Source organism: Tenrec ecaudatus, chromosome 17 (genome assembly GCF_050624435.1).
Source record: "Tenrec ecaudatus isolate mTenEca1 chromosome 17, mTenEca1.hap1, whole genome shotgun sequence".
NCBI lineage: Eukaryota > Metazoa > Chordata > Mammalia > Afrosoricida > Tenrecidae > Tenrec > Tenrec ecaudatus.
In genome coordinates this window covers 72,701,591-72,725,548 of record NC_134546.1, presented here as the reverse complement: position 1 = coordinate 72,725,548, position 23,958 = coordinate 72,701,591, and positions in this window count along the sequence as shown.

Here is a 23,958-nt window from a genome sequence, read left to right as displayed (position 1 = left end):
AACCAAGTGTTGGATCACCCTGTGAACAGCTCACTGCTGTGGGATTGCCAAATTTGCGGGTAAGTGGCTGGATTGCGACCTGGTATATAATACTGGGTGTCCTTTATATTTGTTTACCTACAGAGAGTACAGTTGGGCTCTCAATCATGCTGTCCCAGTTCACAGCACCTTCCTGTGCTTTGCTTCCGTTGCAGGTGCTGTGGCAACTCCCGGCTGAGCTGTTGATATTTCAGGAGCATCCCACAGAAGCCTGCAGAGAAAACTGGAGTCTTGATGCTGAACCACAAGGTCCGCAGAGGGAGGAGAGCTCCCACAGGTGATAATCCCTAGCTATGCCCAGCTCCCTCCTGCAGATGATTAGATCAGGCCACGTGGAGAGAGTCTCAGCACTGGGGAAACGAGTTCTTGGAATCTGCCAGGATCAGGGCTAGGTGTCGGTGGATGTGTTTCTATATGGTTTTGAGAAAGGAATCACAAAGCGCCTGGTATTTCCAGGTTTCTGGCACTTTTCTTGCATAGGCCTGGTACCTTTCAGAACTTGTGCCCAGACAGACTCTAGCCTGATCCACTTCTGAATGTACACTCTTCCTCCCTGGGCCATCCACTATACTAGAAAATTTACACCCCAGGATCACGCATAAGCAGCGGATAATTCTGAGCTGTTTAGGAAACCACTGTTATAAGCACAATAAAAGTGCACTCTTCTAAAAATAATTCAGAGTACATAAGGGACTGTAGTGGATTGATTATACTCCTCCCTTGCCCCAAACCACAATAACCTCTGAAAAGAGACCGGTATCTCTCATGAATATAGATGCAAAAATCCTCAACAAACTTCTGGCCAATAGAATTCAACAGCATATACATTTATTTTTAAAGACCAATATTCTCAGGTCAATGAATCAGGACAGAAAACCCAACAATAAAAACATCCACATACAATTGATTTTTACAATGGCCCAAAAGATATTAAATGGGAAGCAGGTGCCCTCCTCAATAAATGGTGCTAGATAATCTGGACATCCACCTGGAGAAGAATGAAATGAAATATCTCATTCCATGCACTAAAATAAACTCCAGGTAGATTAAAGACCTACATGTAAAATCCAGAGCTAGCAGTATCTTTAGTGAGAATATTGGGACATTGCAAGGTGGTCTAGGCCAGGGAATACATGGGCTGACAGAATTAACAAAAGAAACATACTGCATAGAACGTAAAATAAAATGAAGGGACCTATGAAAAAGAAAACTTGTGTAAATCAAGAGTTTATTTAATAAAAGAGTAAAAAGAGAGCCTACTTACTGGAAAAGGATATTTAGTAATGACACATCATACAAAACACTAATTACTTAGATCCACAGAATTTTACAAGGTTATAGCAAGAAAAAAGCTTTTGATAAGATGGGCTAAAGACCTGAAGAAACAATTCATATAAGATGACAGTTAAATCGCTAATAAGACACATGTGGAAATGTTCTATGTCTTTAATCATTCAGAAATTGGAATCAAAACAACAATGTGATACCAACTAAAGCCCAGTAATGTATCCCAATTTAAAAACAAAACAGAACAATAAAGGGTGGACAGGGTCTGGTGGGATAAGGACTTTTGTACAACTGCTAGTAGTCATGTAAATATGTATAGCCACTATGGAAGGAGATATGGCGATACCTAAAACAGGTGGAAATTGAACTACCACATGACTCACCAATACCATTACTAGGCATATACCCCAAAGAAGTAAGAAAGAGATGACTAAGCAACATGTGTTCCCCCATGATCATTGCAGCACAGTTCACAATAGCACGAAGCTGGAAACAGCCTAAATTCCCATCAAGAGAAGAGTGCATACATTTTTTTAAAACTCTGATACAAACACACAATTAAATAATATGGATCCCTAAAAAGGAACATTGAAATACCTCAAGTCGTGGAAGGATCTGGAAGACATGCTGAGTGAAGTTAGTCAAGCACAAAAGGACAAATGCTATTTAAGTTCACTGCCCTTGGAAAAAGTAGCAGAAAGGGCACAAGCTCAAGTTTGTAAGTCATCAGGCCCTCTGGCTAGGAGCTAGATTACCTGGGAAAGAGCTGGACCAGTGCCATGAACCACAAATCCTCTGTTCAAGGTAAGTATAGTGGAGGTCATTTGGCCAGAGGGCACGTCCTGACCTCCTGGTAGCTGGGATCCATTGGTGAGGGAAAGGGGACAGGATGCTGAGTGGTAGCAATATGGATCTGGGATGAGGTTCCCTGGAGAGGGTGGTGGCCCTCTCAAAGGGGTGAGGCTTAGTGATGGTAGTGGGTGGGCAGCACTGAAGAGGGGAGATGGAACAGTCAATTTTGGGTGAACATAAATGTGTGTCTGTTGGGGTATGGCAAAGGAGAGCTGACAGCCAAGTGGGGGAAGGAGGGACTGCAGGTGCTCTTGGGATCAACAGGTAGGGAGGGTATTTCATAACTTGCACGCGGAGAGCAGAGTTGACCTACGACTCTGGGTTTACCTGGGAAGCCAGGCCAGATGTCACAGAACAGTGGGAAACTGAATCCTGACTCTCAAAGTCCAAGTCATGCTGCAGAGCTGCATCTGTGAGATCCCCAAATGGGAACTCCACTGGGGAAACTGGATTCTACCCCAGACTCACTGTAACCTGAGAATTTAAGCTGGAAAACACATGGTGTCTGGGGTTGAAGAAAACAGCTGTACCATGAGCTGTGTACTATTGGTTGCCAAACAAACAAGTCTTGGTACAGCCAGTGTGCTGTGTTAAGACATGTATTATCCTGGCAACCCTGTGATGGCTGTCCTGTTGTAGTCTGCTTATACCCATTACATTAGACTGTGTCTCAGAGGTGTGCCGCCATTGGTGCTCACCGTCTTGAAGCAGTGTAATTTGTTAATTTTCAAAAAATGAAACCTAGGGATGTTGTGCCCACAGGGAAAGAAAGCATAACAAGGAAAGAAAGGGCGCTTGAAGGGTGGAGGAGACAAAAGGGAGATGATTTCCAGAAGTCTAGGAACCACCCTATCGTTTTGGAAAACATGTATGGGTATGCAAGAAATTGCACAATTAGTTTGACAGAATTGAACTATGGAACAATATGACCTATACAGTACAATTTTATCATATAAAAGGAAATGAAGGAATAGATGAAGGAATGGGTTTGGAGCTTGCACTAAATCCTATCCCCAATTTAAGAACTATCAGTTCAAGCCCACTGAGGAGGATGGCAACGGAGGGACACATGCCAGGGGGACTCTTCAGAATTCAGCCCAGGAGAGTTGCTTAGAGGGAAATTCAATGCTGCTGGATCACAGGAGGTGTATCATAAAGATAAGTAGGCACAGATCCACGGGGTTTTGAGGGACTGGGTGCTTTTTGCTTACCTTAGTGGAAGCCACCGAGGTCTTGACCTTAGCCACTGTATCTGCTGGAGCCTGGACCATTTGGAGCCTGTAATGGGGCTTGGGCTCAGCACAGCCACAGTTTTCCCCTGCCTGCCTTAAGGCAGGGACAGGACCCTCGCAGCTCCACAGGCAGAGATCGGGGTTCAGCTACACTGCGGCATCTGTAAACACCTCTGCTCTCTGTACCCACCATGTCTCTGGGGGCTGCTCAGCAGCTTTCTTGTGACTCTTCTTGGGGCTCAGCTGCAGACTGCCGCTGGGGCTTGGGGCAGGGAGTAAGCCCTGGAAGCTCCACAGGCAGGGAGTGGGACTCAGCTACATAGTCTCTCTTGCTTTCCTCGCTTCCCTATACCCCAGCAGAGTCTAATCTCACTTTTAAATTTTTCTCCCCCTCTTATTCCTACCCTGCTATCTCATGTTCCATTGCGGATTTATGGGGCACTCCCATTGCCCTAGGTCATTTGCACCTGGGCCACACCCAGCTAGGTGAGCTCAGCCCTGCATAGATAGCCCAAGGCTAGGGAAAGGACTGCTTGCTCTCCAGGGGATATCCTCAGGCTTCCCACCAGGGAGTTCCTGCTTGTGTACATGGGGACATAAGGCAGCTCATCCAACATATTTCAACATTCAAACCAATAGCAAGAACTTCAGCCCATCCTCTGCAACACTGGGGCAGGGAGCTGACCTGACATCTGGGGCACTCCCCTTATAGGGAAGCCACTAGAGAATAAAGTGGTAGGTTAATCCCATAGCAAAGTCAGCTGTGTAGGCAGTTGGAAGAATCATTCCTATAAGTCTTCCAGAGAGAGACTTCAAAATGACACCTGGTCTCTCTAAAACAACTCAACTCAAACAGCCATCAGCCCCAACGACCTCAATGAAAAAGCAGGTGAAAAAAAGACAAAGGCAGAAGATGTCCTGAACATAACAACATACATAGAAGAAGCAGACATTGAGATGCCACACAAAGAACTTATCAGAATGCTGCTTGGAGCCATGCAGGATATGAGGGAAACAATACAGAAAAAGGATGAACTGATACAGGAGCTTAGCGAGGAGATAACGAAAAACAATAGCAGAATCATGGTCCTTGAGAATCGATTGGAGGAATCAGAGAACCGTATCAGTGTCTTGGAGGACAGCGAAGCAGACTTTAATAACCGTGAACAAAAATCTAATAGCATCAAAGAAGCCGAAGAAAACCTAAGAGCTATTTCTGATGCTATAAAGCGGAACAACGTTAGAATTATTGGCCTACCGGAGGAAGACACAACAAAGAAGTCATCTGCAACAATAGCAAGAGAATACTTGGAGGAAAACTTCCCCAACCTAATGAATGAAAACCAGTCAGCCATCCAGGAGGCTGAAAGAACACCAGCACGACAGGACCCCAAGAAGAAATCACCAAGGCACATAATAGTTAAACTATCCAACTTTGAGGAAAAGGAGAAAATCGTGAGAGCAGCTAGGGAAAAACAAGCAATCACATATAAAGGTTTCCAAATAAGGATATGCTCAGACCTATCAGCAGAAAACTATGAAAAAAAGGAGAGAGTGGAGTAACATACTCCAAAAATTGAAGGAAAACAACGCAAATCCAAGAATACTCTACCCAGGCAAATTATCGATCAAGTTCGTTTGAGAAGTAAAAGTCTTCCCCGACAAGGAAAAACTAAAAAATACGTTACAACAAACCCAGCCTTACAAAAGATCCTTGCCGACTCAGTATGGGCCGAAGAACGACACTCACCAAGCACAAATAAGAGACCAACACATAGAACAACCTCACCCAGAGCACAACAAAGAGAAAACAGACCCCAAGATAGCAATGGCTTAAGGATGGAAAGAAGTCAAGAATGATACACACACAAAACACACACTAATGAGAAAGGAAAGTAGGAAAACTCCCAACACAAAAGGTATAAAATGGCATCACAGAGTCCGCACATGGAGATAATAACCCTGAATATCAATGGCCTGAACTCAGGCATTAAAAGACTGAGACTAGCAGAATGGCTTAGAAAACACAACCCATCAATTTGCTGCCTACAGGGGACACATCTCAAACCTACAGACAAAAATAGACTGAGAATCAAAGGCTGGAGAAGGACCTACCAAGCAAACAGCAATACAAAAAAAGTAGGGTTGCAATCCTTATCTCGGATAAAATTGACCTCAAAGTGCAAACCATAAAAAGAGATAAGGAGGGACACTATATAATGCTCAAGGGAATCATAGACAATGAACCACTAAGCATTGTAAAAACATATTCCCCGAATGAGAGACCAGCTCAATACGTCAACCAAACACTCCAAAAGATTAAGAAAGAAATCACAGACTCGACAAAGTGGGTGACTTCAACACACAACTCACTGAGAAAGATAGGTCACAGGGAAAGAAACTCAACAAGAAGACTAGATTGCTAAACTCCACCTAAACTTACCTGATTGTTGATATTTACAGAGCTTTTCACCCAAATATGAAAAATTTCACATTCTTTCAAGTCCAGATGGCACATATTCCAGGATAGATTACATGCTTGGACATAAAGCAAATCTACATAAATTTAAGCACATTGAAATAATACAGACCTCTCTCTGACCACTGTGACATAAGACTTGAAATCAACAAAAGGAAGACAAAATAAGAGCAAATAATTGGAGGATGAATATCTCTCTACTGCCAAAGGAGTGCATACTGGAGCATATCAGATGAAATCAGGAAGTTTCTAGAAACTAACCAAATGGAGCACATGACGCACCAAAACTTATGGGGCACAGCAAAGGCAGTCATCAGAGAATGTTTCAAAGCAATACATGCACACCTAAGAAAGGAAGAGAGACTCATGATTGATACGCTGACACAAAATTTACAAAAACTAGAGCAGAGTCAGCAGGACAACCCTCCTAATAGCAAAAGAAAAGAAATTATAAAAATCAGGGCTGAGATTTAGGAAAGGGAAAATAAGAAAAGTATGGGAAAAATTAATATCGCTAAAAGTTGGTTCTTTGAAAGGATAAACAGGATCGATAGACCATTGGCAAACCTAACCAAAGAAAGGAGGGAACAAATCTCAATAGCAAGAATAAGGGATGAAAGGTGTCATTACAACAGACCCTAATGAAATCAAAAGGGTAGTTACACAATACTATGAAGGATTGTACTCCAATGAATTCGACAATTTGGAAGATATGGAAAAATTCCAGGAAAAACGATCCCTCCTCCCTAGACTATTCTCGGTGGACATCAAGATTCTCTACAGACCCATAGCAATGGAAGAAATAGAAAAGGTTATCAAGGGATTACCAACAAAAGAAAATCCCCTGGACCAGATGACTTCACTGGAGAATTCTATCAAGCATTCAGGGAAGAACTAACAATACAATAATCCTACACAAACTTTTCCAGAACATAGAAAAAGATGGCAAACTCCGGAACTCCTTTTATGAAGCTACTCTAACCCTGATACCCAAACTGGTCAAGGATCCCAAAAGAATCAAGAGCTACAGACCAATATCCCTAATGAACATTGATTCAAAAATCCTTAAAATCCTAGCCAACAGAATACAAAAGTATATAAAATAAATAATTCACTGCGACCCAGTGGGATTCATATCAGGGATGCAGGGATGTTTCAACAAAGAAAAGACCATTAGTATTATTCGTCACAATGACATGAAAAACTATAAGAACCACGTGATAATATCAATAGATTCAGAAAAAGCATTCGACAACATGCAACAATTTCTGTTTAAGACACTAGCGAAGATCGGAATGGAAGGAAAGTTCCTCAAGACAATACAAGCTATGTATGAAAAACCAACAACCAAAGTGGTAGTCAATGGAGAAAAGACTAACACAATCCCACTGAAAAAGGGGACCAGACAAGGATGCCCCTTGTTCGCACTCCTATCTAATATCGTGCTGGAGGTATTAGCTAACAGCATAAGGCAAAGAAGTGACAGCAAAGGTATTCATCTGGGGAAGGAAGAAGTGAAATTATCATAATTTGCACATGATATGATTTTATATATGGAAAATCCTAAAAGTTCTACAAGGGGAGTACTGGAAGCAATAGAGGAGTTTGGCAGAATGGCAGCATACAAGATCAACAAACAGAAGTCCATCGGGCTGTTATACACATCAGAAAAAAACACAGAAGAGATAAAAAAGGTGGCACCCTTCACAATAGCCAAATGTAAATCGAAATATCTGGGGATATACCTGACTGAAAAAATAAATGATCTATATAGGGAAAACTATAGAAGTCTGTTACAAGAAACCAAGAGCAACCTCAACAAATTAAAGAATATCCTATGCTTTTGGATTGGAAGACTTAATATAGTTAAGATGTCTGTTCTGCCAAAAGCACTATATAAGTTTAATGCCATCACGATACAATTACCATCATCTTTCTTCAGAGAATGGGAAAACTGATTACCAACTTCATATGCAGAGGGAAGATGCCCAGAATTAGAGAACTCCTCAAGAAGAAGGACACTGTGGGGGGGCTTGTTTTACCTGCACATACTATGCAGCCAAAGTACTCAAAACTGCAAGATATTGGTACAATCACAGATACTCAAACCAAAGGAAAAGAACTGAAAACCCAGCAATAAAAGCATCAGCATACAGATCTTTGATATGGACCCCAAAATATCAAATAGGAAGCAGATGCCCTCTTTAACAAGTGGTGCTGGAACAAATGGATATTTACATGCAGAAAAATTAAGCAAGACCCTTATCTCACTCCATGCACCAGAATAAACTCAAGGTGGATCACAGACCTTGAAGTTAAACCCCAAACTATTAGGGCCATCAATGAGGGAATTGGGACCAACTTGAGAACTTTGGCACAGGGAATAAACAGACTATCAGAAATAGGGAATGAAACAAACGCAGAGGAGGCACAATGACGAATGGGATATACTGAAGATAAAACCCTTGTGTACATCGAAAGAATTCACGAAGAGAGTAATAAGAGAGTCCACAGACTGGGAAAACATCTTTAGCAATGACACATCAGACAAAGGCCTCATTACTAAAATCTACAATACTCTGCTAGCTTCCAAAAAGAAAAAAAACCCATAGCCCACTTGAAAGGTGAGCAAAGGACTTGAACAAAAGTTTCACAGGGGCAGAAATCCGAATGGCCAACAAACGTGTGAAAAAATGTTCCTGATCTTTAGCCATAAGAGAAATGCAAATTAAAACAACAATGAGGTACCACCTGACACCCTCAAATGTAGCCCAATTCAAAAAATGAGAAAGCAACAAGTATTGGAGGGACTGTGGGGAGGCATCCACTATGGAAATCAATCTGGCGATACCTAAAACAGATGGAAATAGAGTTACCATATGACCCAGCAATCCCCCTACTAGGCATATACCCAGAAGAGGCAAGAAACAAACCAAGACCAGACATCTGTGCTCCAATGTTCATTGCGGCACAGTTCACAATTGCAAGGAGTTGGAAGCAACCCAAATTTCCATCAACTGATTATTGGATTAAAAAACTGGTATATACATACAATGGAGTACTACACATCACTAAAAAGCAGTGATGAATGTATGATGCACATAGCGGCATGGGAAGAACTGGAGGAAATCATGCTAAGCGAATTAAGTCAGGTACAAAAGGACAAGTAAAATATGATCCCGCTGAGGCAAGTATTAAAAAAATGCAAAAGGGGCATAGGGAAAAAGCTACTGTATAGAAACATTTATGGGTGAAGACTGTAGTGTGGCAGAGGCCAGACCAAAACCAGGGATGCACATGGTAGACAACTGGGGAGGATGTGAGGAAAGGAAAATAGAAGGATGAATATAAGGAAGAAAAGGGCAGTGGGGGCATGGGGCACTAACCCACCCAAGCGGAGGTTACTGTTTATATCTCCACAGAGAAAGAGGGATCAGACTTCCACCCAGTGCTGCAAGGTGTGAATGCATCATCCCGGCGTGGAGTAGGGAACCAGTGGAGAGGTCTGGGAGGCTGGCCCCAGCACCAAAAATTAAGTGCATTCCTGCCCATTCCCCGAGAAGAATTTGTTTCAAAGGACATTGATCTTTCCGTTTCGGGAGAGGGATATTTCAGATCAGAGCACACGGGAGCAGATGAAGGGAGAGGAGGAGAGAGTGTAGCACAGCCTGGCCCACCAGGCCGCGAGGTTGATGTTCCCTGAGTAGAGCAGCTGGTCCACAGAGAGGACAACATGACTCCCACTATGAGACATGATGCCCCTCAGTGACCAATGGCGCTACAGTGGACAGCACCGGAGACACCGTGTGCGGAGTACACCTGACCTGATCCCACCACACCGAGGCAAAGCACTGGGGGAGTGTAGCTGAACAGCAAGGGAATGGAGTGGCAAGATCCCCTGGGAATGCTGAAAGTGGCCTTTGGGGCCAGGGCGTGGTGCCCGAACAGACTGGACTGGAAAACACTCCTAAAGGCCAAGAAACGAACCTTGAACTAACTACAAGCTTTTCTTTCTTGATGTGTTTTGTTTTGTTCTTTGTCAGTCGTTTGTTGTTGTTTTGTTGTCTGGTTGTATACTGTTGGTTTGTTTTCCTCTGTCTTGTTTTTGTGCATGTTATTATCTCCACAGGTCTGTCTAAGACAGGCTGGATGAACTATCTGGAGGAAAAACACTGGGACAGACAATTCCGGGGGACCTGGGATAGGGGAGGTTGGGGGTAAGGAAGTAGTGTTAGCAAACCCAGGGACAAGGGAGCAACATGGGATCCAAATTAGAGGTGGGGAGTGGCTGGCCTGGTAGGGAATGATCAAGGGTAAGGTTGCATAGAGAAGAGATATAGCTGTAACCCAGGTGGGGATGGAGCATGATAGTGGGGCAGGGAAATAGAGGAAAGAACTAGGAGTCAAAGGGCATTTATAGAGGTCTAGACAAACATGTACATGCAAATATATATATGAGGATGGGGAAATAGATCTATGTGTTTATATAGGTTTAGTTTTATGGTGGTGGAAAGACCTTGGGCCTCTACTCAAGCATGAATACTTTATTAAATTGGCATTCTATGATGTTCACCCTCCCGACACAACTACTGAAGCCAAAGCAGGTGAACAAGTAAATGTGAATCCCGGCTATCCACAGAAATAGCGTCTGGGGTCTTAAAGGCTTGAAGGTGAAGAAGTGGCCATCTAGCTAAGAAGCAACAAAGCCCACATGGAAGAACACACCAGCCTGTGTGATCACGTGGTCCCAAAGGGATCAGTTATCAGGCATCAAAGAACAAAACATTATGTCATTGGCTGCAAAGCTCCATCATACGATCAGCGAGGACAAATGGGTTCATAAGCAAATGTGGCGAAGGAAGCTGATGGTGCCCGCCTATCAAAAGAGATCTTGTCTGAGGTCTTTAAGGCTTGAAGGTGAACAAGCGGACATCTAGATCAGAAGCAACAAAGCCCACATCGAAGAAGCACACCAGCCTGTGCGATCACGAGGTGCCAAAGGGATCAGGTATAAGGCATCACCAAAAAAAAAAAAAAATCTTACCATAGTAAATGGAGAAGTGCAGAGTGGAGACCCAGTGCCCATTTGTCGGCCACTGGAGATCCCCTCACAGAGGATTCTAGGGGAGGAGATGAGTCAGTCAGTGTGCAATGTAGTATGGATGAAGTATACAGCTTTCCTCCATTTCCTAAATGCTTCCTTCCCCCCTCCCCTCCCCCAACCCACTACCATGATCCGAATTCTACCTTGCAAGTCTGGATAGAGCAGAGGTTGTACACTGGTGTAGATAGGAGCTGGAGGCACAGGGAACCGAGGGTGATGATACCTTCAGAACCAGGAGTGTGAGGGGCGATACTGGGAGGGTAGAGGGTGAGTGGGTTGGAAAGAGGGAACCGATTACAAGGATCTACATGTGACCTCCTCCCTGGGGGACAGACAACAGAAAAGGGGGTGAAGGGAGATGCCGGATAGGGCAAGATATGACAAAATAATAATCTATAAATTATCAAGGGCTCATTAGGGAGGGAAAGAAAAAGAGGACCTGATGCATAGGCCTTAAGTGGAAAGCAAATGCTTTGAAAATGATGAGGGCAAAGAATGTACAGATGTACTTTATACAATTGATGTATGTATATGTATGGATTGTGATAAGAGTTGTATGAGCCCGTAATAAATTTTTTTAAAAAATTAATTAAAAAACCAATTAGTTCATATATCATGGCCCTGCTTGATCCTCAGCTTAATGAAGTGATCACCTGATATAAGAGTGCTACAGCAAAGTGGTGAAGAAACCAGATGGTGCCTGACTATCAATCAGAACAGTGTCTGCGGTCTTAAAAGCTTTTATTCAAACAAGCACCCATCTAAGCAAGGAGTCCACTAACTCCACACGGAGAAAGCACAGCAGCTCGTGTGACCGACAGATGGCAATTACAAAACAGCAGTACAATGAGGAGAAAAGCAAGAGAGCACAAATTGTGAACACCCAACTTGGGGATGCCTATGGGGATGGTGAGAGCCCCAAACCCATCTGCAGAGCATCTGGTCAGACTGAGCCACTGGCACATAGCTCTACTCATAGACAAGAGTCTCCATCAACCTTAATATCAGACAGAGACCATGGGCATCCTGATTATGCAAGGTTGAATTCAACACTTGGCCCGGGGACCACCAAACAGACGAGACTTGAATTTGTTTTGAGCGCAAGCATTTCTTACTGGTTCTATGACAGAAACCTCTTCCCTGGCTTTTTGAATATTTTTGGTGGGCTTTTCCTTCTTACACATTGTTTGTATGTTTGCCTTTATACTATTATGTTTTTACCCTTACCATCTTAGCGAATTTTTGTTTGTTTTTGTTTGGTCTTCCAGCAGTGATGTACAGAGCAGATGCATATTGATAATAACGTCCATAAGGGTCTATAGGAATAGGGAGGGGGAGATCGGGAGGGAAACAGGATTTGGGGAGTAACTAATGGAAATGGGAGGGGGGAGGGAGCACTAGGACAGATTGTGATTGTATAAATCATCTTAGAGACAATTTACCTATGACAGGGCAGGTGGGCAATGCTCTAAAATTGATGTGGGGCCGATTGTAAAATTCTCCATGACAGGATTGAGTAAATAAACTATAAAATAAACAACATAAACCATTAACATCTTAATAAAGATATTAAAAATATCATAAGTGATGTCACAGATGAAAGGGCATAATTAAGAATGCCATGAAGAAAATCCTGTGGAGACCAAGATAATGGAAAAATAGAACAATTCCTGATAATATTAAATATGGTTAAACAAAATACAGAAAACAAACTACTGGAGAAACGCAACCAAAATAAGATACAAATTGGAGACACAATTTCCATAACCCACTGGCACTAAGTGAACCCACATTCACAGTGACCCTCTAGGACCGAGGAGACTGCTGCTTAGGGTTGTTTCAGCCGCCAGAAATCTTTTTCCTTCATTGAGAAATTGACACATTTTACTATGAAATATGTGTTAGATAATCAATTTTAGACTCCCTTTTAAACGTGCAACTGTGTTTTATAAAAGTAATTTTTTAAATATGTTCAAAATAATGTTCTGAAACATTTATCAACTAAGATCCTTTAATATTGTCTTAAAAACATTTTATGGTCTATTTCAGACATCATACTACTCTATAATTCAGTCCTATTAAGCAGTGTTGTACAATCACTACCACAATCCATATCAAACATTGTCTTCCTTCTTGAAATCCTTTATGTTAACTTCCCTTTACCTGCCACATCCCCTGCCATAGCCCCCAGAACCCTAATTATAATTGTCTCTGTAGATTCACCCATCCTGGTTTTTAAATTTTTTTTTTAAATATAGAAAAAGACCTAACCAGGAGTCAAAAAGATTACCAACAATGACAAAATACAATAGCAATAAACCTGTATCTGGGGAAAAAACCCACAGGAAATATTGAAAACCAAATCAAGCACAAAGGGTATCAAAAGGGAGATCAAATGATAAAGTTTTAATCATTGAAGTCAGATTTGCCATTTTAATTTACTCAAGTCCTTTCTCCAATGCTCTCAGTCTGAGCACCAGGTTGTTCCCATTCCTCAATTACGGTTCAAGGGAGATTCCGGAGGCTTATAACCGGTGTAAATCCTGTAAGTGTGTTTTGAGTTTCCCTGTAAGTGTGTGTTATTTTTTAGTGTCACCCACAGCTTTCCGCACACCATAATCTCACAATTTACGCCCTGATACTATCCCCCCTTTTGGATTTTAATGATACAATTTACAATCCCGGCACATCTTTTCAGAGCCTTATCGCTCTCCCTTGGATTGGCTGATGATTTTGAACTGCTGATCTTGTACTTTGCATTCCAATGTGAAATCCAATGTTGTATCAGTGAGAGTATATTTGTTTATCATGTTTATTACTTATTTATTAAACTTTATTTTCCTGATTATGATAGCCATATAGTTAAATTTAATAAGGAATGGTATATGTGACCAAGGGTGTGAGGGACGATGCTGGGAGAGTGGAGGGTGAGTGGGTTGGAAAGGGGGAACTGATTACAAGGATCCACATGTGACCTCTTCCCTGGGAGAGGGACAGCAGAGAAGGGGGGGAAGGGAGACTCCGGATAGGGCAAGATATGACAAAATAACGAGGTATAAATTACCAAGGGCATATGAGGGAGGGGGGGATAAAAGAGGACCTGATGCAAGGGGCTTAAGTGGAGAGCAAATGCCTTGAGGATGATTGGGGCAGGGAATGTATGGATGTGCTTTATACAATTGATGTATGTATATGTATGGATTGTGGTAAGAGTTGTTTGAGTCCCTAATAAAATGTAAAAGAAGAAAAGGGAAAAAAATGATTAGGGCAAAGACTGTACAGATGTGCTTTATACAATTGATGTATGTGTATGTATGAACTGTGAAAAGAATTGTATCAGCCCCAATAAATTGTTAAAATAAAAAAAATTTCAAAAAAAAGGAATGGTATATGTATTGAATTTTAAATATTAAATAATTTATCACTTTCTGAATATAAAAAGCTGTACTATATTGTTATTTTAGGTAGTTACTTGGCTAACTAGAATTCATCTAAATGTTCTGTACCACACTTCATCAGGGATGTTGTTCGGTGTTTTTGAGTCAGTTTTACTCACAATAACTGTGTGCCAGAGAGCAAACACATAAACTGCCAAGTCTTGAACCATCCTCACTTGCTCCTGAGTTTGAGACCATGTTTGAAGCCACTCTGTCTGTGCATCTAACTGAGCATTTTCCTCTGTTTTGCTGACACTCTACTAAACAGGATGTTCTTCTCTCGGGACTGGTTCCCAAATAACATGTCCAAAATATGTGAGAAGTCTCACTACTCTCAATTCTGAAGAGAATTCTTAGATATTAGTCTGGAATTTCCTCCTCTCGTGACACATTTGCTATTTTTAAAATCAAAACTGTCCTTCCAAAGAATGTAGACTCTTTATGACTCCAAAGAGGAGTCTCACAAAGGACTCCGCCAAGCAGATAGGCCACTCCAGTGCACCTGTTCCCGGTGTCGAGGGTCTCCATATGCTTTGTTTCTGCATCAAGGGAGACAATGGGTAGCAAGCATCCCTGAAGACATGTCACAAGTTTAGGCCCAGAAGTCACCACAATTATTTTCTCAGACCTAGAGATCTTTAGTCAGTCACTACCCACAGCCCACAGGGAGCAATGCAGAGAGACATCTCCAGAGACCTGACCCTTCAACAAACTTAGATTAAGAGTTAGGATGAGAATGATCATGTTAATCTGTTGACTATTGTACTGTGATTGAGAAGACTAATTCCTTCTTTCAAGCTTTCAGTGAGGAGAAAATTGAGCAAAAAAAAACCACCATCCCTGGGGATGCTGAGAGCTAAGTGAGGGAACCCCGATTCCAACAGGAAATTATCCCTGTCATCCATCCATCTGTGCCTGTTTAGGCCTGGTTGTCTGTGCTCTGTGGGTCCTGCGCGCCCCCTGCTGCTCAGTGTCTCCCCTGCAGGGAATGTTTGTGTCTGGGCTCACATTGACTTCCCCTCACTGCTCATTGCACAGTAATACACGGCTGTGTCCTCAGCAGTCACGGAGCTCAGCTGCAGGGAGAACTGATTCTTCGGTGTGTCTCTGGTGATGGAGAGTCCGGTTTGGAAGAACGGATTATAATATGGATTACCATCATACCTTATATCTCCCATCCACTGCAGTCCCTTCCCCAAGGGCTGGCAGAACCAGCTCCAGCTGTAAACACTGGTGATGGACACACTAGAGATAGTGCAGGTGAGGGACAGCTCCTGGGAGGACTTTACCAGTCCTGAGCCTGACTCCTGAAGCTGCATCTGAGACAGGATCCCTGCAAACAAAAACAGATGGTCCCAGTCAGTCACTTGAAGTCACAACCATCCCCATAGACTCAAGTCATATCTGAGACCCCTACCTTGGGGAACTGTCACCAGGCACAGGAGAACACACAGCAATAGCATCTTTAGATCACAGATTTGCTTTCCCAAGAGACCTACAGCCCTGTCTGAAGAGGACTGATAGCCTTCCCAGCCCAATGGTAAATTTTACCTTGGTGCCTAAAGAATAATTTGCATGTGAGGGAGCCCTGTCCTCATAAGCAGAAAGTGTTAGAGAACAGACTCCCCTCTTCCTTCTGAGCCCATTGTAGAGTAACTGCTTGCTTTAGCTCATATGCATGTTAATCTATAATGAAAGAAGATTTTTCTCAAGAGGTGTGTGGTAAAGGACAAAGAATGTCCAGAATTTCTGAGCCCAGTGTTCTCTCCTTCCAGCCCCTCATTGCCCCTGCCCTGTCTTGGACTTCTATAAGTCCCGTGTCCCAGAGAGTGGGCAGGACAGGGTTTGTTGAAAACATCCATTGGACACCAAGGCATCTTCAGATCACACTCTCCAAGACCCATCTTTTTTTCCTGTCCACCCTGACACCTCCTAATTAATATCCTCATTCCTGAGAAGTTTTACATGTGTGAGAGTAATATCTATTAGAAGTATTAACACCAAATCAGTCCCAAGGAGTTGGGATTGATAATGTCCCAAAGGTCCAACTCTTCTATGATGCCATTCAGTTCCAATTCCCACTCACTCCTCCCTTGAGGTTATCCCCTCATGTATCTGTTTTCTGAGAATCACTGCAACGTCCACCAGAAATCCATGAAAGCTTGAAGGAATCAATCACATGGTGGTGGTGTCTGGTCAGTCCAAATTCTGAAGATCAGGAGGGGTTAAACCAGACACTGGGTAGAAAGATATGCCCCACTCCTAGCTTTGCATTTTATTTATGCACATCTGACCCTAAGCCTCTGACAGAATGTTTCCAGTTGGCATTGTCCTGCTACTAAGCTTATCCGCCAGGGTTTTCCCAACCTTGGGTCATGGTCATCACCAACTCCACTGCTCTTACAAGCAATAGACACACCACATCCCAGAGCCTAATGATCGAGGTCACCCTCAGTGTAAGGAAAGTTATTCAAGTGCCAAAGAGTCTCAGGGAAGAATATGTGGCCTATAAAAGTTGGGCTTAAGAGAGATAATGTTTTAACTCTGTAGCCTCTAAAAAAAATGCAAGATACTGAATAGACACACACACACACCTTTGTTTTCTGGAATATCCAAAATGATGTCAAATCAGTTGAGTCCTGGTTTCAAGTATAAAGATTCAGAAGAGCAGTAGGTGGAAAACAATCATTTGAGAAAATAATCAGAGTAAGAAGAACCAAGGACAGTGTTTTAGATCTTGAACTGAAAGACACTTTCTTGAGACCCAACAGGCACTCTCCATTAACATTAGGTCCATCCATGCAGCTGATCCTCAACATTTAGAGAATGAGCGCAGACACTCTTGTAAATATCCCTTACCCAGGGGACTCTGGTTCAATTGAAATGGGAGCATCTCCAACCAAAGACAGCCTCTCCATTTGAGCTTTGGACACAGCCCCATCACAACTGCTCATGGGTCCCACCTTACATTTATTCCCTAAACTCAAGGAGAGTCTGATTTTGTAAAACTGTTCATATTATTGACTCTAGAAGCTGTGCCACTATCTCTAGCCATGCTGTTTTAAAGCAGAAACCCCTTCAAATACTTTCTTCATAATGTGTCATTTCCAAATAAATGACAGTATAATGTCTTGATAATTTAGAAGAGTCTTTATTTGGTTATAACTGGATAGCTAGAATCTAAAAGTGATTTGTTGTTTGCAGTCCCAAGTTCACATTTCAGTCAATCTTTTAAAGGCATAAAACTTATTTATCCTTTGTCTAAGATGCAATCAAGCATGGACAGAAGCAGAAAGAAAAATTAATGCTACTATTCTTTAGGCTTAGGGAGCATTACAGGACACAGCATTGATTATAACATTCTGGCAACTAAAAAAACCAAGCATGCATTACCAGGTACATTCCTTATCATAAAAGAAACAATGCCAAAATTGACTATAACATCCTGGTTACCATAACCATAAGATTAACTACACCGTTCAGATTACAACATCAAAGGAAGCAATATTGAATCAGAACAAATGATATATTGAAGAATAGTCAAAAGTAATTGTGTCCAGACCTGGGAACATGGGAGTACATGCTAAAATTAATCACCGGCAGATACTTTCCCATAAGAGGAGGGAGAAAGGATAGGTCAACCAGCAGTCTACATTCTGAGATGGGATGGAGGAACTGGTGAGTTACTTAGCAGCTTACAAAACCAAGGCACTTAGCAGCTTACAAAAATGGAATTTCTTTTGCTAGTCTGCCTCAATAACACAGTTTAAAATATTTTCCCCAGACTAAGCTTTGACACATTTCATTTACTGAATTAAAACCTCTGTATATCTCCAAATATATATATATATATATATATATATATATATATATATATATATATATATATATATATATATATATTACAATGTGGAAATCGAAGCACAATGTTTTGGTCACCTGGACTTCTTTTGGCCAGAATTTGCTGAACGGAATAAGCAATTGCTTTGAAATGAAGACGCATAGATTTCAGTACAATCCAGGGGTATAAGCACAGGACACTAGCATTTTTTGTTTGGAGATAATTGAGTCAGTTCCCTTTTCATATGCGCACTCGCAGAGCATCACCTGATCCTGTTCATTTTACCAAGCCCCCATCTCACTGTCTGCCCTTGGTGCTTGTCTGACCGATTTAAGCTTGAGACCGTGATGTAGCTGCACACAAGTTCAGCTCACCTCCATCTCTGAGTTTGACTGCAATGATCTTCTCAGATAATTTCATAGCAGTGGTTCATAGGGGTCTCCTTAAATGTCACCCTCATGACATGACCCATCTGCACATCACTTTCCTAACAGGGTTGCTACACATGTTCTCAGTGAGCTCCTGAGTGCTCCCTGTCCTCTGAAGCAGCAACACATCGAGCTCTAGACGCAGATGGTCTGGGTTTGCTTTGCAGTCCTCCATCTCCAGCAGTTAGGCTTAGTCGGTCACTTAATCAAGGTGCCCTGCATCTCTCTAATTCTGAAAGGTGGAAATGATGAAAAATATGGCTCCAAGGAAAATTCAATCATATTTGCTCCAGTTGTCTATAGTTGTACACGAAATAGATATACAACACTGCAGCCTAAAATTACAAGAATTTTTTGTTGTTTTATTTGTTGCTTGGTTTCCCCTTTTATTCTTTTGATGCACAAATTTCTGATTTTTAGAAGGTCACTCTCATCTATATTGTTTTCTTTGTGTGTACTTCTTTTGCTGTGTTTGACCGTGTATGAGTGCCCTGCAATGGGGCACTTACATGTGTCCCTCCTTCTTTATAGATGGACCCTATAGCTCTGGGATTAACATTAGGTCCTTGATCACCTTGTATTTGTTTTTGTACATGAGCTGAGGTTTCAGGTCTCTTTCATCTTCTGAGGGTTGTGTTTCAATTGTGCCGGCACCATTGTTGAAGAGAATGTTGCTGTCTCTTATAAATTCCCCTTGGACCTTTATTGAAGATCAGTTGCCTGCATGTGGATGGATTATTTATTTGTTTTCTATTCTGTTCCATTGGTCAACATGCCTGTCATTGTATGAGTGCCAGACTGTTTTGATGGCTGTGGCTGTAATAATTTTAAGGTTGGTTTCTGTGAGGCCCCTACCTTGTTCTTATTCTTTTGGGGTTTCTTGCTTATCCTGGGACTCTCCGTATGAAGTCAGTCATAGGTTTTTGTTGTTGTTGTTGCCGTTTTCATTTCTTTAAATGATTAAGTTGGTATTTGGATTGGAATTGAATTGTATTTAAATATCTTATTAGGTAGTATTGACATTTCCTTTATATTCAGCATCCTTATTCATGAATATGGCATATTGAGAATGTGAACAGATTTACATTGGGAAGCACGAACATTCCTGAATCATGCCATCTTACTGAAAAAGAGAGACTGAAAATAGATAAATAAAGACACAAAGAGATTTTGGACCAGTTCTGAGTCTGGCCTGCACATTTCCTACTGAAGATGAGAGCCCTATGGGAGGCACATTCTGCTATGATGTGGTCCATTCCCTAACTAATTGCCTACATATCTCTAACCTGGAACTCACCTCCTCCAGTTTCTGTGGAGAGTTACTCTAAGTACTATTTGTGATCACTGCAGGCTGTACTGTAGAGTGATTGCCACACTTCTTGGGTAATGTGTTAATCCGGGTTCACTAGAGAAACAATCCTGAAACACTCATTTGTGTGTACGAGAGAACTTGATACTAAAGAGCAATTTTACATTATGAAAACATCCTATTCCAGTCTAGATCAAGTCCATAAGTCTGGTATTACGCCACATGTCAATACTAGTGCATAAATTCTTCTTTAGACCCACGCAGCCATGCAATGATGTTGAATACAGGAAGATTGCAAGCCAATGGGTGAAAAGTCTTGTGGATCCAGTGGTGGTGGAAGCCTCTCAGTGCTGGCATGGGTCTCCACGTGGCTCCTCCAGTTCCAGGTCTCTGGCTCCATCAGCCTAGCTCTATATGTCTTGTCAGTAGGAAGATGAAGCAGAGAGTATGTGCCTGGCCTCTAGTGAGATACTAATCTCAATGGGACCTCTAAATGAGGTCATCAAGCTGCAACCTAATTGACAGGTTAAACTCTACCCCTTCACCCGTAACAGTGTCAAGTTGACACCAGATTTTTTGACTACCACCGATAGGTTGTACTATCTCTGTTATTGGGGAGCTAAGGCTTCTAGGGCATCCTACTAGAGCTCTCTTGACTTGTTCTGCAAGCCAAGTTATTTGTGCATGGATCAGCCTCATGCTGGTCTTGTAGACCTATGTCCCTGAATCTCAGCAGCTTCACCATCCAAGCTAGCTCCTGGACTGGGAAAATTAGGTCTAGAGATTTGGGGATCTTCACACAGCCGGCTAGTTTTGAGAGTCGATATCAACGTGGAGTCTATCAGCAAAGGTTGCTGATCTTTTACTAAATTTATGTTTATGCGTATAATCCTTCATTCTGGAAGTATAGGATATCCCTCTTGAAGTTATTTTCCACTGGTCTTTGTGGAGTCCCTCCCATGTGTGCTACTCTGTCGCCATATTGCTCTGTTTCTGAGATATAGGATATATATATATATATATATATATATATATATATATATATATATATATACAAAATATGTTTCTCTACAATTTTAAACATTTTTACTAAAGAAAAAAATTAAAATGTAAAGCTATTCTTCTAAACTTTCCCCCAAAGAATTCTATCCCCCTTGATTGACAGCACGTCAGAATGATAGTTCCACAAGCCTCAAGAAAATTCTCTGACTTTTGGGGACACCCAGAAATATGCAGGGGAAGGTCAGCTCTTCAGTGTCCATGGTGTAAGGTTTGTCAACAAAATCCTCTATGGACAACCTTTCCAACTCTTGAAGAATGAGCTGGTGTATTCTCATGATAGATAGAAAAGATCCTTTGTGCAATATTCTAGGATGTTTTCTCACTAATGTCATGTTTCATTTTCTTTAAACTTATTCATAGTAATATTCTTAGGTTTTCTATGTCTTATGAGAATTTCACTCCAGACCTACCTGTTAGAATTCACAAAACCGCTGTCATATTCTGAATTGACCTTTATGCGTTGAATATCGACCTAGATGATTCCCTCAGAAGTAACTGTTTTCATTGTATCTTTCTCTTTGGATCATAGTGATTCATCTAAGAATTATCAATAATTAAGTTTCATTACATAAAGCTGGCTTCATTAACTTCAGTTTTCTTTCAAAACAGTTGTGTAATATCAATTTTTTGAGCTCATTGATCTGTGTGAACAGCTTTCTGGCACCAATCAAGAAACCAAAATTATCACTTAAAATTTAAAATACCGAACCATGTGATATTCCCACTTCATAAGTTACCTCCTGAATGGTAACTCGACAGTCTTCTTCCACAAGTACTTCATGTCTACCAGTTTCATCATTTGTAGCAGTTGACTTTTCCCCTCTTTGGCCCATGTGTGAAGTTTCCACTACATCCCTTATAGCACTTGATCCATTTTTTAACTGTCTTGTGTGCAGTAGACAGAATTTCTGCCGATCTAGTTGCTTTCTTTCTTTCTTTCTTTCTTTCTTTCTTTCTTTCTTTCTTTCTTTCTCTCTTTCTTTCATGACTTCCACACAAACATGTATTTTAAATCACCCTAATGAAACTAATTAAGTGTGTTACTGAGAAAATATGGCCACAGCCATCCCCTGATAGCAGAGGCATGTTTAAGCATGTTTTACTTGGAATAAACACATGAATGCAGAACTTACTTTACTAACGCTTACGTAAACTATAGCTCTTCTTGGCTAGGCTTAAATATGTATGAATGTGTAGATAACTGCAACTTTGAATTTATTAATAACATAACCACATATTTATAAAAGGTTTAGGGTTCTAATTTGATTTGTTGAAGATGGTCATAAGTTTAATTTTCATAAATTGTCATTTACTCTGCAGATGAATATTTGTATTTACGTGGTAAGTTTTAAGGCTATATAGTACAGTTTTTCAATCTTAGCATAATTGATATTTGGGGTTATATGTTTATTGTGATTTTAAAATAAGAATCCCTGGATTCTATCTACTAGTGCCAGCAGAACTTTCCTAGGTTTGGCAAATTGAGATAAATTTCAAGAATATCAAGGTATTTCTGGGAGAATAAATTTCCTCTGCAATGTGAGATTGTTAATATCAATGTGCATAACATTACCCAGGTTATTCTAAATATGATATTGCAGTAACATAGATTGATGAGTATTCATATAAATGAGAAGATTGGTGATATATGTGAAAGCTGGGGAAAGATTTAGTTTTTTATTGTTAAAAGATCATTTTATTGGGAGCTTTTACAACTCTTATTATAATCCATATATCAATTGTATCAGGCATATTTGTACATATGTTGCCATCGTTCTTTTCTAGACATTTACTTTCCATAGAGCCCTTGTTATCAGCTCCTCGTTTTTCCCTCCATTACCCCCTCACCCCAGATGTAGTTTTAACATGATCAATGTTAGAATCAATTCTGCATTGTTTCTAAACTTTGCCATTAATGATGCCTTTTAGTTCCCTGAACTGCAAATCAAAGTCTCACCAAGAAACATTGCTTTGAAATAATCTCTGGGTGATCAGTGGAAGACAAACAAATCCATCCCCATGAAAGAGGAGTGGTCCCTGTCACATTTTCCCGAGAGTTACAATGCTTGGGCGTCCCCAGGGAGGTGGTGACAAGGTGTGGAAACCACAGCTTCTGAGAAGAATCCCACACCTAACTGCTTTCCATAACATCTGCTGAGAAGATAGGGCACTAAACTGAGTGTGTACTGGGGACCCCAACACACCAGCCCCCTGCTGGCTACCACAAAGAACTTTTTGTCTGAGCTCACACTGTTCTTCCATCACTGTGCCTGTCTATTGCACAGTAGTAGACCGCTGTGGCTTCATAATTCACAGAACTCAGCTTTAAATCATCTTGGCTCTTGGAGATATGCCTGGTGATGCTGACTCAGGACTGGAGAGTTGGAGCATCGTGTATACTCCCCCCATCCCATATCACACCAACCTACATCAGCCCCTTTTCTTGAGTCTGGTGGAACCAGTGCACAAGATTGCTGGTTGAAGAGAATCCAGAGACAGTGCAGGTGAGGGACGGGGTCTGCAAGGGCTTTACCAGTCCCGGACCTGGCTCCTGCAGTTGCACCTGCTACAGGATCCCTGGAAACAGAGAGGAACCCACTAACCCATTTGTTCCGAGGTAGAATTCCGGACTTCACAGGGAACCCCTGAAGCATGCACCTCTAGGAGTTGCTGCCAGAAAATGGAAAACCATCGCATGTTTCATGTCCCTGTGCATGAGGTCCCTGACGTCCAGGAACAGTTCTCCACAATGAGGAGGAACCCGAGTTTAAGTTCACATGTGCTGTGTTCTCATGTGGCTGCCTAAGAGGGGTTTGCATGTGGTACATGCATTTGTATGTAAACGTTAAATAAGGTGAAGGAAGGTCCCTGGCTTAGAGACTCACACT